Below are 12,043 nucleotides of genomic sequence, written 5' to 3' on the forward strand. Positions count from 1 at the left end.
GGCATGGTGGTGGGCGCCTGTAGTCCCAGCTACTCAGGAGGCTGAGGCAGGAGAACGGCGTGAACCTGGAAGGCAGAGCTTGCAGTGAGCCAAGATTGCGCCACTGCACTCCAGCCTGGGCAACAGAGTGAGACTCCATCTGAAAAAAAAAAAAAAAAAAAAAAAGCAAAAATTAGTTGGGCATGGTGGCAGGCGCCTGTAGGCTGAGCTACTTGGGAGGCTGAGGTGGGAGAATTGCTTGAGCCCAGGAATTTTGAGGAATTTGAGCTATGATTGCACCACTGCACTCCAGCCTGGGCAACAAAGCAAGACCCTGTCTCTAAAAAAAGAAAAAAGTGAACCCAGTTCTGTGTGACTCAGGAGCCCAGGCCCTCTCTGGAAACCTCTCAATGAAGTGGGTGAAGGTGGCCCCTCCCCAGCCCCCTCAGAGGCCCAGCCACCCTACTCCCCCATCCCCTACCCCCCACCCCCCACCTTGTTGCCTCTTTGGTCCCAAACGGTTTGGAAAACCCTGACAGGAGCAGATGGTGGGACAGATGGAGGGAAAAGCATTTCGGGGCTGAATTACACAAACAAACATTGAAAAAGTGATTAAAACCCCAAGCCACCCCTTTCCAAAAGGCCCTGCCCACCCCAGCCTAGAGCACAGCGGGCTCTGAGGTGGGGGCCTGGGGGTCTCCGAATACCCCGCATCTCAGCGCCAGCATCCCATCTTCTGCCCAGCCCCCTCTCTGCCAGGGACCACCCCCGGACCAGAGCCTAGGGCGGCAGAGCTGCCAGGAGCACAGCCCGGGAGGGGGAGGGGACGAGCCTGGCTGTTCCCAAGGGAGCTGGGCCCTAAGAAACAGCACGCTGGGGCAGGAGGTGGGAAAGTCCTGGGAGCTGGAACTGCAGACCCAAAGTCAGGGATGGAGTGTGAGGTGCTGGGGGCCCTCAAGCAAAGTCCCTCACTTTATATGCGGAGCCCAGGTCACACAGCAGCGTTACCCACCCCGTAGAGGAGCGGGACAAGGTCCTTGACCTCTGGAAGCTTCGGTTGGTTCCCGGTCTGTAAATGGAAACAATAATAATAGCACTGGAAGGGCTGCTGTGAGGATTAAGAGGGAGGAAGCTGCGAGGTGCCTGGCATAGCGCCTGTGCCCAGTCAGTGCCCAGCTAATGTTGGCTGTCAGTACTCACAGGGCTCCACGTGGCTCCTAGGCAACCCCTGGTGTTGGGAGATCAGGAAGGCTGGGGCTGCTTGAGATGGTCCTTCTCCAAACAGAAGTCTGGGCTTGAAGATCCTGCTGGGAGAGCCCCTGAGGCTGCTGAGCTCTGCAAGATGGAGATGGCTCCAATGGGTCCCCAAGAAGAGCCCTGACTCCTGGGTAAAAGCACCCAGTTCCATGCCAAGTCCACTGTCAGGGAGCCCAAGAGATAGAGAAAGTGCTGCATCTTAGCTGGTTCCTCAATATGAGAGTACAGATTTCCCGGGGTGACAGATCCAGGTTCAAATCCTGGCATGGCCTTTTGTCTTTTGGGGAAAGTTGGCAAAAACAACCCCTCTGGTCCATTTTCTGTAAAACCTGCCTTTCCAGCCACTTCCGGGACTTGCTGCCAGAAGCCCGCAGACACCCTGACGTAAGCCTGCCAATGGTCACCCCATCACCTTCTCCCACAGCCTGTCCGGCCCTTGGGCCCCCTCCATCCACCAAAGGAGGCTGAGGCCCCACCCCATCTAGGACCCCTCCCTCTTCCTCACTCCCACACCTGCCTTCTTCCCAAGTCCGGCCCATTGTAGCAGGGGAGGTCTCAGACCTGCCCTCTTCTCCACAGTGCCACTCACTTCCTGGTCATATCTGCCTGGTATTACGGCTCTGCCCTTCCCACAGCTCCCCTGCTCTGATCAGTTTCTCTAAATCTGATTACCTTCCTCCCTGCTTAATAACCTTCCATGGCTCCCCGCTGCCTACAGGAGGCTCTCTGAGACATGCCTTAACCCTCACCTTCCACCCCATCTCTTCTCCCTCTACCTTCCTTTCCCCTAATAATGTCCCACCAGCCCAGCAACCCCTGCCCCGGATGACCAGGATCTTCCCCACATCAGATGATGGGGCTCCCTGACCCTCTCTCAGCCCTAATCTCTCCCATATGGGAGTTGGCCTTGGTGGGATGGGTGAAGTAATGCCAGCATCTGGGGTCACATCCAGGCCACACTTGCCCAGCAGAGTAATCACTTTTCTTTTTGCTGGTGAAAGCAACTCATAGCTGGAAGGGCCTCAGGAGTTGACCAGAGAGGGACAGTGACTTGCCTGAGATCACCCAGCCAGGCCCGCCCTGTTTCTGCTCCCCTCAATTAGAAGTGGCCCCTTCACAGCCTCTGTAATCAAAACATTCAGATCTTTCTTCCATAATTCCATTGCTGGGGAGCTCAATCCTGCCACTTCTGTTGGTCTATCTTGGACGGGACCGTTTGAAAATCATTCCTGGGTCATGGCAAAGGGACCAGTCACTTCTTGGAAGTGGAGTGGAGGGCAGGAGGCTGAGTCTTCACTTGTAACTTTATATTCCCTTCTGTCTGAATGTATTAAAACCTGGACATGGAGGATATTTGAGACTTGAGTCAAAATTAAGACTTTTTTTTTTTTTTGAGACGGAGTCTTGCTCTATTGCCCAGGCTGGAGTGCAGTGGCGCGATTTCGGCTCACTGCAAGCTCTGCCTCCTGGGTTCACGCCATTCTCCTGACTCACCCTCTCGAGTAGCTGGGACTACAGGTGCCCGCCATCATGCCCGGCTAATTGTTTTGTATTTTTTTTTTTTTTAAGTAGAGACGAGGTTTCACCGTGTTAGCCAGGATGGTCTCGATCTTCTAACCTTGTGATCTGCCCACCTTGGCCTCCCAAAGTGCTGGGATTACAGGCATGAGCCACCGCGCCCGGCCAAGATTTTTTTTTTTTTGACACGGAGTCTTGCACTGTCACCTGGGCTGGAGTCCAGTGATGCAATCTCAGCTCACTGCAACCTCCGCCTCCCAGGTTCAAGTGATTCTCGTGCCTCAGCCTCCCAAACAGGTGGGATTACAGGCATGCACCACCATGCCTGGCTTCTTGGTTTTTGTTTGTTTGTTTTTTGAGATGGAGTTTTGCTCTTGTTGCCCAGGCTGGAGATGGCGTGATCTCGGCTCACCGCAACCTCTGCCTCCCAGGTGCAAGTGATTCTCCTGCCTCAGCCTCCCAAGTAGCTGGGATTACAGGCATGCACCACCACGCCCAGCTAATTTTGTACTTTGAGTAGAGACAGGGTTTCTCCATGTTGGTCAGGCTGGTCTCGAACTCCTGACCTCAGGTGATCCGCCCGCCTCCACCTCCCAAAGTGTTGGGATTACAGGTGTGAGCCACCATGCCTGGCCTAATTTTTTGTATTTTTAGTAGAGATGGGGTTTCACCGTGTTAGCCAGTCTCGAATGCCTGACCTTGTGATCCACCCGCCTCTGCCTCCCAAAGTGTTGGGATTACAGGCATGAGCCACCAAGCCCAGCCCCAAATTAAGATTTTAAAAGAAACTTCCTCAGGCCAGGCGCGGTCGCTCACCCCTGTAATCCCAGCACTTTGAGAGGCCAAGGCGGGCAGGTCACACGGTCAGGAGATCGAGACTGGCTAACACGGTGAAACCCCATCTCTACTAAAAATACAAAAAATCAGCCAGGCCTGGTGGCGGGCGCCTGTAGTCCCAGCTACTCGGGAGGCTGAGGCAGGAGAATGGCATGAACCTGGGAGGCGGAGCTTGCAGTGAGCGGAGATTGTGCCACTGCACTCCAGCCTGGTAGACAGAGCGAGACTCCACCTCAAAAAAAAAGAAACTTGGGGAAGCTGAGGCATGAGGATTGCTGGAGGCCAGGAGTTTGAGACCAGCCTGGGCAACACGGTGAGACCCCATCTCTACAAAAAAAATTTTTTTTTAATTAGCTGGGTGTGTAATCAGGAGGCTGAGCCAGGAGGATTGTTGAGCCCGGGAAATGGAGTTGCAGTGAGTGAGACCCTGTCTCTAAATAAATAAGTGAAATAAAAATAAAAAAGTGCCCCCTAAACCGGGATTTGCCTCCCAGAAGCCTTCCAGCGGCCCAGCTCTGCTGGGGTTGTCCAGGCTGAATGCTGCATCCACTGCCCATAGCCCTGGGGGATTCTCCTCCCAGCCTGCTCCTCATGACCCAGAAAAGTGGTTGGAATTCCCAGCCACCTGTGTGGTGTGGCTCTGGGGGCGGAGGGACTGTGCATGTAGCTGAGCCTTGCCTCCCTTGCAGAGCTGCTGTGGGGAACCTACAAGACACTGTGGAGGGTAGTGCACGTGAAGGAGGCTGCTCCGTGACACTTCAGGGCTCTGGGATACACATTCACACAGCTTTGCCGGCAGGTGCCCTAGTGAGAAGAAAGGTCACACCCCAGCTCTAGACTGCTGCTGGCACCCCAGTTCCCTCCCTGAGACTATGCATGGGGTTAGAGCCAGAGGCAAGCTAGAACCCAGCTCTGCCTCTGAGCTCTTTCCAGTGGGCCAGGCTTCCTTGGAGGAGTGAGAAGACTTCCCAGAGGGTCCAGGGGTACCCAGAGTTCCAGAACCCCACCCCGGAGTCCGTGGTTGCCCTATCCCAGGAACCCTGTGCTCCCAATTTGTCTCCCTCCCTGGGAAGACCAGGCCAGCTCTCATTCCTGGCACCTTAGGATCTACCGGAGGCTGAGGATTGCCTCATTGTTTCCATAGTAACAGTGAACAGCAGGGCCTCCTGAATCACTGCTGGGAGACTGCACTGGTACCTGCAAGTATGCATTTGCCCCAGGAATGCCTGGGATGGGCAGCCTTTGGTGCATGCACACAAGCATATGCACACCTTTGCACACATGCACACCCAATGCACACCCCTTCCTCCTCCCAAACACACACGCACACCCCTGCAAATGCAGGCACGGGCATGGCGCTTCAAGCCCTGGCCCGCTGACCCAGAAGTGGGTCAGAACATCATCCTGCCTGACATAACCCACTCCCACAGCCACCCTGGCCCACTCAGATGCAGAGAGCATCTCGGGGAAATGAGGGACTTGCACTTTATAATAATACCCACTGCAACATTTATAGATACTTAGCACGTGCCAGGTCCTGTGCTTTCCTCTTCACATGTAACATCTCCTGTGTTCCCCAAACACCACGCTGGGATGGATGCCAGGAGAGTGATTTGCCAGAGGTCACACTGTAGTGCGGGGCTGAGCCAATGTGTGAGCCCAAACTGTTTGGCTCCAAGCCTTGGACTCTTGCCTTCCTCACCAGACCCCTTGATGCCAGACCCATAAGCACTCACCCCGGGACCCACAAACACAGATGGGTGTGTCTGGCAGCAGGTGGGACCAGAGCCAACTAGAATGCCAGCATTCCTGGGCTTGTCACTCTGGGCCATCATATTCCCTCTTCAGCCTCCAGCCATTCCTGGGTCGGAGGTATGAGGGGAGGTTTAGACAACACAGGGATTTTTTCTTTCACTTATTTCTTCCCAGTGTGCAGAAAAGGAACTTTGAGCAGCAAGAACAAGACCCACTGAGAATCTCCTGCCTGGGAAGCCACCCGGGTTCCCTTCCCTTCCAGCAAAGGGATAAGTCCAGCTGCTGGATCTGTCCTCCAGCCTTCTCTGAGACCTCTCATGCAGACTTTTAACAAAGGGGCCTGAGGCCAGAGGCTGGGCCAGCTGCATCATCCTGAGTGGGGAGTTGGGTGGGCCAGGTGGGGGGATGGCTTCCTGGAGGCAATTTTCAGCAAAAGGATGGTCTGGCAGTGTGGCCAGGAAGGCAGCAATGCCCCTCACTAGAGGCATCCCAGGTTGGCAGGCACTGGATACACCATGGTGAGGAAATTTGAGACAAGCAATGACCGAGTCCCTGCAACATCCTCATCATCATCTTTGTCGTCATCGTAGCTACCACTGATTGGACACACTTTGTGTCAGGCGCTTTAAGATATGATACAACTGCCACTACTGCTAATAAAAATGGCAGCTGCTAGGAACTCAGCCCTTATGTGGCTGATCTTCATTGACTCCTCACAGAACCCTATGAGGCAGGCACTATTGTTAGGCTCATTTATAGATGGGGAAACTGAGGCTCAGAGAGGTTCAGAGACATGTTTACAGGCAGAGGCAGCAAGATGCAGGCTCTACCTGGCTGCTGCGTCTGTGGTCGGCTCGCCTGGGAGTTGACCTCCTGAGAGCTAAGCAGCAGGCAAGGCAGCCTCTGCCAGCCGGGGCCTCCTCCTGGGGCCGTTCCTGCGCTGGGGCAATGTGGGCTTCACTGTGGCTGAGGTGGCGCCCTCTGCTGGCTGTGCCCAGGCTGTGCAGAGCCACGAGGGAGGCCCTCCGTGGACTTGGGTTGTGGGAGGTGGACCGACCCTGGAGCCTCAGGGTCAGACCTTCACTGCGGATGGCTGCTGTTCGCCAGTGAGAACAGATGCCAAGGTCACTCCGGCAGTCCGGGGCTGAGCTGAGGAGTGAACGTAAAGGCAGTCTTCACTCCCAGGCTTTTGTCCTTCTACCCCTCTCTCATCTTCCCCTAGCTGCCTCCACCTCTTCCACTGCCTTCCACTCTGAGCCTCTAAAATAGGGCCTCTGGCCCCACTGTTTCTGAGGAATCTGGGTGACTGGTGTGCAGCTGAGAATCTGTCTCCAAAGGCAAAGCCAGGGTCCAGGCTTTGAGGCCTGGAGCTGCCACTGACTGGCTTTGTGATGCTGGGTGAGATTCTCAACCTCTCTGAGTGCTGTTGGATGGGAGTCTTCCTGTGTAGACTCTGAAGAACTGAAGAGATTTGAGGAGGTCTCCCTTATCCGATTAGAAGGCTCTATTCTGCCGCTCCTCCCTCTCCCTTCCCCCCTCCCCGTCCTCCTCCCTCCCCATCCCCCCGACCCCCGTCCTCCTACCTCTTTCTTTCTCTCTTCCTCTTCTCCACCCCTGACCAGAGGAGGCATTTTAGGCTCAGAAAGCTAGAGTTACTTGGCCCTATGTCACCCAGCCAGGGGTTTCTGGCTTCAGAATCTGGACTTCGGAGGGCTGACCTCTGCCCTGCTTCCTTTTCATCTCCTCCTATATGTCTGATCCATCAGCTCCTCCTGCAAAAAAAAAAAAAAAAATCCCAAATCCTCCATCGACTTCTCTCTCTGTCGCCTGCCACCACCCAGGCCAACACCGCATCCTTTCTGGCCGTGAGACCGCAGCACCCTCCTTGCCTCCTCACAGGGCACCTGGCCCCCCACTCCTGTTCTCTGCCATCCAGCCTGCACACTGGAGCGGGCAAAGTGAGCCTTTTAAAATGCAAATCACATCCCATCTCATCTCCCCTCGAAGCTTCCCATTGTGAGTGGGATCAACCTAACCTCCCTTCCACACCTGGAGGCATGTGTTATCCAATCCCACCTGCGCTCACTGCCTCCTTCTTGCTTATAAAGCTCCAGGCTCACTGGCTTCTGTTTCCCCAACATGCAAGCTTGCTCCTGCCCCAGGGCCTTGGTACTTGCTCTTCTGGGGCTGGAGCTCCCTTCCTGTGCTGTGTGCTGCTGCCTCCTTTGCCTTCAGGTGTCAGTTCAGGTGACTCCCCCTCAGCCCACACCATGTAATGTTGCCCCACCCAGCCACTCTCCACCACATGACTTCATTGTTTTCATAGCCACTCTCGGTCTCTGAAGATATTTCATTTGGTCATCAGCTCACTTGTTTATTGCTTTTCTCTCCCCCTGGAATATGAGATTCACATGGGGCAGGGACCTTGTTGTCTTGGTCACAGCTGTGATGCTGCTGGCAGTTAGTAGGTGCTCAATAAATGTTTGTTGAATAAATAAAGCCCTTCCTAGCCCCAGCTTCTCTTGCAAGCTCGGAGCAATCTTTCCAATCTAGTTCTACTTTTCCTGCTCCCAATGTCACAGCTCAGAGCCTATAGCAAACGCCCACATAAACATTCTGCCTCTCCTGCTTTCCCTCCACAGAAACACTCCACTTTTCCAGACCTCAGGGCTAATGATTCCTCTTTCCCTCTGCCTCTTTCCTCTCACTTGGCTAATTTCCACCTGACTGTCAGTACTTATTAAGCTCAAGCATCACCTCTTCCCAGAAGCCCTTCCTGCTTTCCTCTCAAGTTAATTACCTTCTCTGTCCCTGTAGGCCCCAGGTGCCTCCTATTCCAGAAGGCAGTCCCCTCTTTGTATTTTAAGAGCATCTCTCTCCTCTTCCCCGGCCATAAGAACTCCTTAAGGACTAGGACCAGTCTGGTTCATCACTATGTCCTCAGCACCACCAACACTCAGGAAATACTAAACTGGCCTGACTTCATCATTGCCATGATGGGGATTTTGAGGATTAGAGAGGCTAGATCAGTGTCTCCCAGCTGTATGACCCATGGCAAGCCCCTTCTTCTCTTCAAGCCTCAGTTTCCTCATCTGTAAAATGGGTATAATTCCAACTCCTCTGAGGATTCAAAGAGTCTTCCCTTATGTACATAATGTGTCAGCATGGGAAAAGTGTTGGGTGAGTAGGGGGTCCCTTGTCTTGGCCCTGGGATTAGCAACTGCCTCTGTGAGCAATAAGTCCCCTTGAGCCCTTCAGGGAAGGAGATTGATGTGATGTCCTCTGGTGAGCCCTGAGCCCTGAATCCTTGTCCTCAGAGGTCCTTAGAGGTGAGGGGATGTGGTAGGCAGACTGGATCAAGCCCTCAACTTGCAGCCGCATAATTTAATTTGAGACATGTCTCTATAGTTCACTGGCTGTGTGACACAGGGCAAGTCCCCTTACCTCTCTGATCCTCAGCTTCCTGATATGGAATGGAAGCTAATGACACATACCAGCCTAAGACTCAAAATAACATGGATAAAGGCCGGGCGCGGTGGCTCACGCCTGTAATCCCACCACTTTAGGAGGCTGAGGTGGGTGGATCACCTGAGATCAGGAGTTCGAGACCAGCCTGGCCAACATGATGAAACCCCGTCTCTACTAAAAGTAAAAAAATTAGCCGGGCATGGTGGTGGGCACCTGTAGTCCCAGCTACTCAGGAGGCTGAGGCAGGACAATCACTTGAACCTGGGAAGCAGAGATTGCAGCAAGCCAAGATCACGCCACTGCATTCCAGCCTGGGCAAAAGAATGAAACGCCATCTCAAAATAAAATAAAATAATAACATGGATAAAGTAGGTGCTCAATTATTATATCCCCAAAGCAACTCCTGACCTCTTGATTCTTCCTGTGATTTGCAGGGCGGGTGAGGGGTGTCTAGCGACCACCCTTGACTGGGGCCATGACTATCCTAGGCTATAAAAAGGAACCTTCCTATTCTAAATGGGTACCCGGGGCTGGCTTGGGCACCTGCAGCCTGAGTTAGGTGCTGAGACTCTGGACACGCAGGAGGGTCCAAATGCTGGTGACCCCATTAGGTGTCAATGTGTAAGTGACCGGCCAGCCCTCAAGGGGGTCTCTGTGGAGTCCTCCAAATGAAGCCCAGTGAGTGCAGCTTGGGAGGACAGAGGCGCACCCTTAGTCCCTACCCAGGTCCTCATGGTTTCATTCATTCTTTCACTGCTGTGTTTCCAGAATATTACACAGGGCCTGGTCCATAATAGGTGCTCAATAAACATATGATGGAAGAATGATTTTTTTCCATACAGTCAACAATCATTTAATGAGCCCCAACTGCATCGTAAGCCTTGTGCTAAGGGATGGGGTACATAAAGTGGCTGGGTTTTCTTGAGATGGAGTCTTTCTCTGTCACCCAGGCTGGAATGCAGTGGTGCGCTCAGCTCACTGAAACCTCTGCATCCCGGGTTCAAATGATTCTCATGCCTCAGCCTCCAGAGTAGCTGGGATTACAGGCACGCACCACCATGCCCGGCTAATTTTGTATTTTTGGTAGAGACAGGGTTTCACCATGTTGGCCAGGCTGGTCTCGAACTCCTGACCTCAGGTGATCCACCCACCTCGGACTCCCACAGTGCTGGGATTACAGGCGTGAGCCAGCGCCCTGGCCTGCAGTGGCTGCTTCTGACAGCTCCCTCCCAAGTTCACCCAGGGCTCCACTAAATCCTCCCAGCCAGCTCTCACTGGCAGCCAGATGCCAGGCACCAGGGCTTTCCCCAGAATTAAGGCCCAAGCACCCCATGCATCATGAGGACTGAGAAGGATGTACCCCCACAGTCACAACTCTCCAAATCCTCCAAGCTCCCTCCTTCAGCCGCCTTCTCTCTCAAGCCCTCAGGCACTGCCATCTCCTCCCTCCCAATGCCCTACATCTATCTAGGTTTTACCCAAAGAGGCCAGCAGATGGCGCCAAGGTTCCCCTTTCCCCAGCGCCGGACTGGAGGCCAAGACCCCACCAGGACCCCCCCCTCCTTTTCTCCCCTGCAGGGACGGGAGTAGATTCTGTGTCCTCTAACTGAACCCTCTCCTTCCTGCTGGTTCCTGTGATGGAGGCCCGAAGAGGCTCCAGTTGCTCCTGCGGGCCTCCGGGTTGTCTTCCTGTGTGATGGATGGGGGGTGGGGGGTCCCTAGGGGCTAAGCTGCAGCTGGTGGGGCGGGGCCGGGTGGGGTGGGGCAGGCAGCAGCTGCGGGGAGAAAGAGAGAGAAGATAATAAGGGGAGAGAAAGAGAAAGAGAGCAAAGAGAAAAGAGAGAGAGAGGTGCTCTGGCTCCGGGGCTCTTCTCCCAAACGGGTCGAGGTCCCAGCTGAGGCTCTCCCAGGACAAGGTATGTGGCGGGGGAAATTATAGGGCTGGGCAGTGTCACCCTGCCGAGTGGGGCAGGTCTGGGGGCACTGAGGGGATGGGCAGGAAAATTCTGCTGCTCAACAAGAGCCCCTAAGCTCGCTTCCATCTCACCCCTTCCAAGGTGACCAAGGAGGAACACAGGGCCAGCGAAGGAGTCCTGGGTGGGCATCAGGAGAGGAGGGTTGTCTATCGCTCCTCTTGACCCACTGTGTGAATCTGCACCAAGCTCTTCCCATCGGTAGACCTCACTTCCTTAATGTAAAACCAGGGGGATGGAGAGGAAGACCCTGAAGACGTTTCTGTGGCAGAACTTTGCAAGACGTCTCCTTTCCAAAGAAAATGAGCCCTTCCAGGGCTTCTGGAAAACCTTTAAGACCCAAAGGAATGCCCCGCTAGTGGTGGAATTTCGGATAGTCGTGGGAGGGGGCTCAGGGGTTCTTGCTGAGACAAAAGGCCCTGAGCCCTGGTCCATGCCTCTCTCCTCCACCTTGTTTCTCTGGCTGAGATGAGGGAAGGGGGCTGGAGCCACTCCCCCTCTCAGAGATGCTCTTAGAGATTGCTGCAGACTGTTTTCTGGCTGGGGAGGAGCTGGCCCCGGCCAATTCTAGAGTCTCAGGAATCTCCGGATGGTTGAAGTCACTCTGGGTGGGGAGACAGTTCAGTTAAGCACAGCTTTGGGAGTCAGATCAGCCTGTGCTCAAATCCTGGCTCTGCTGCGGGTCCCTGGACAAGTCAAGTAGCCTGTCCAAGCTGCAGGCTCCTCCTGTGCAAAGTGTGCAGAGTATGACTTTACAGGGTTGCCCTGAGAATAAAGCCACATAATGCAAAGAAAGCTCAGCATAGTGTCTGGCCCCTGGTAGACGCTCATTACTGCCCTCATTATGGGGATGAAAATGAAGGAAAAGGACTGGCCTGGGGTCACAGAGCTGGACTCTCCAGTGAGTCACAGCAGCCTCTTCCCAACCCCACTGGAAACACGGAGCCCTAGTGTCCACTTAGCACTCTCTGCTCACCCCAGCCTTACTGTGGTGATCTCTCCCCTCTGCTCCCGTCTGCCCCAGCCGCAAGGCCTCGGGTCTACCGTGGAGTGAGGGGATCCCTAGGCCCAGGGAAGGGAGGCGCGCTTAGGGGTGGGGGCACAAACGGGCATCTCGGTGGCACTTGTCCTCTCTCTACCCTGGGAAAGGGCAGAAAGCGGCAGCCAAGTCAGGGCTGTGCACGGGAGAGTGACCGCGGCGGGGGCGCGGAGAACCCCGTTGGGCTCCCGCTCGGTGAGAGGGCGGGAGCCGTGGG

The sequence above is a fragment of the Gorilla gorilla genome, chromosome 1 (assembly GCF_029281585.2).
Source record: "Gorilla gorilla gorilla isolate KB3781 chromosome 1, NHGRI_mGorGor1-v2.1_pri, whole genome shotgun sequence".
Lineage (NCBI taxonomy): Eukaryota > Metazoa > Chordata > Mammalia > Primates > Hominidae > Gorilla > Gorilla gorilla.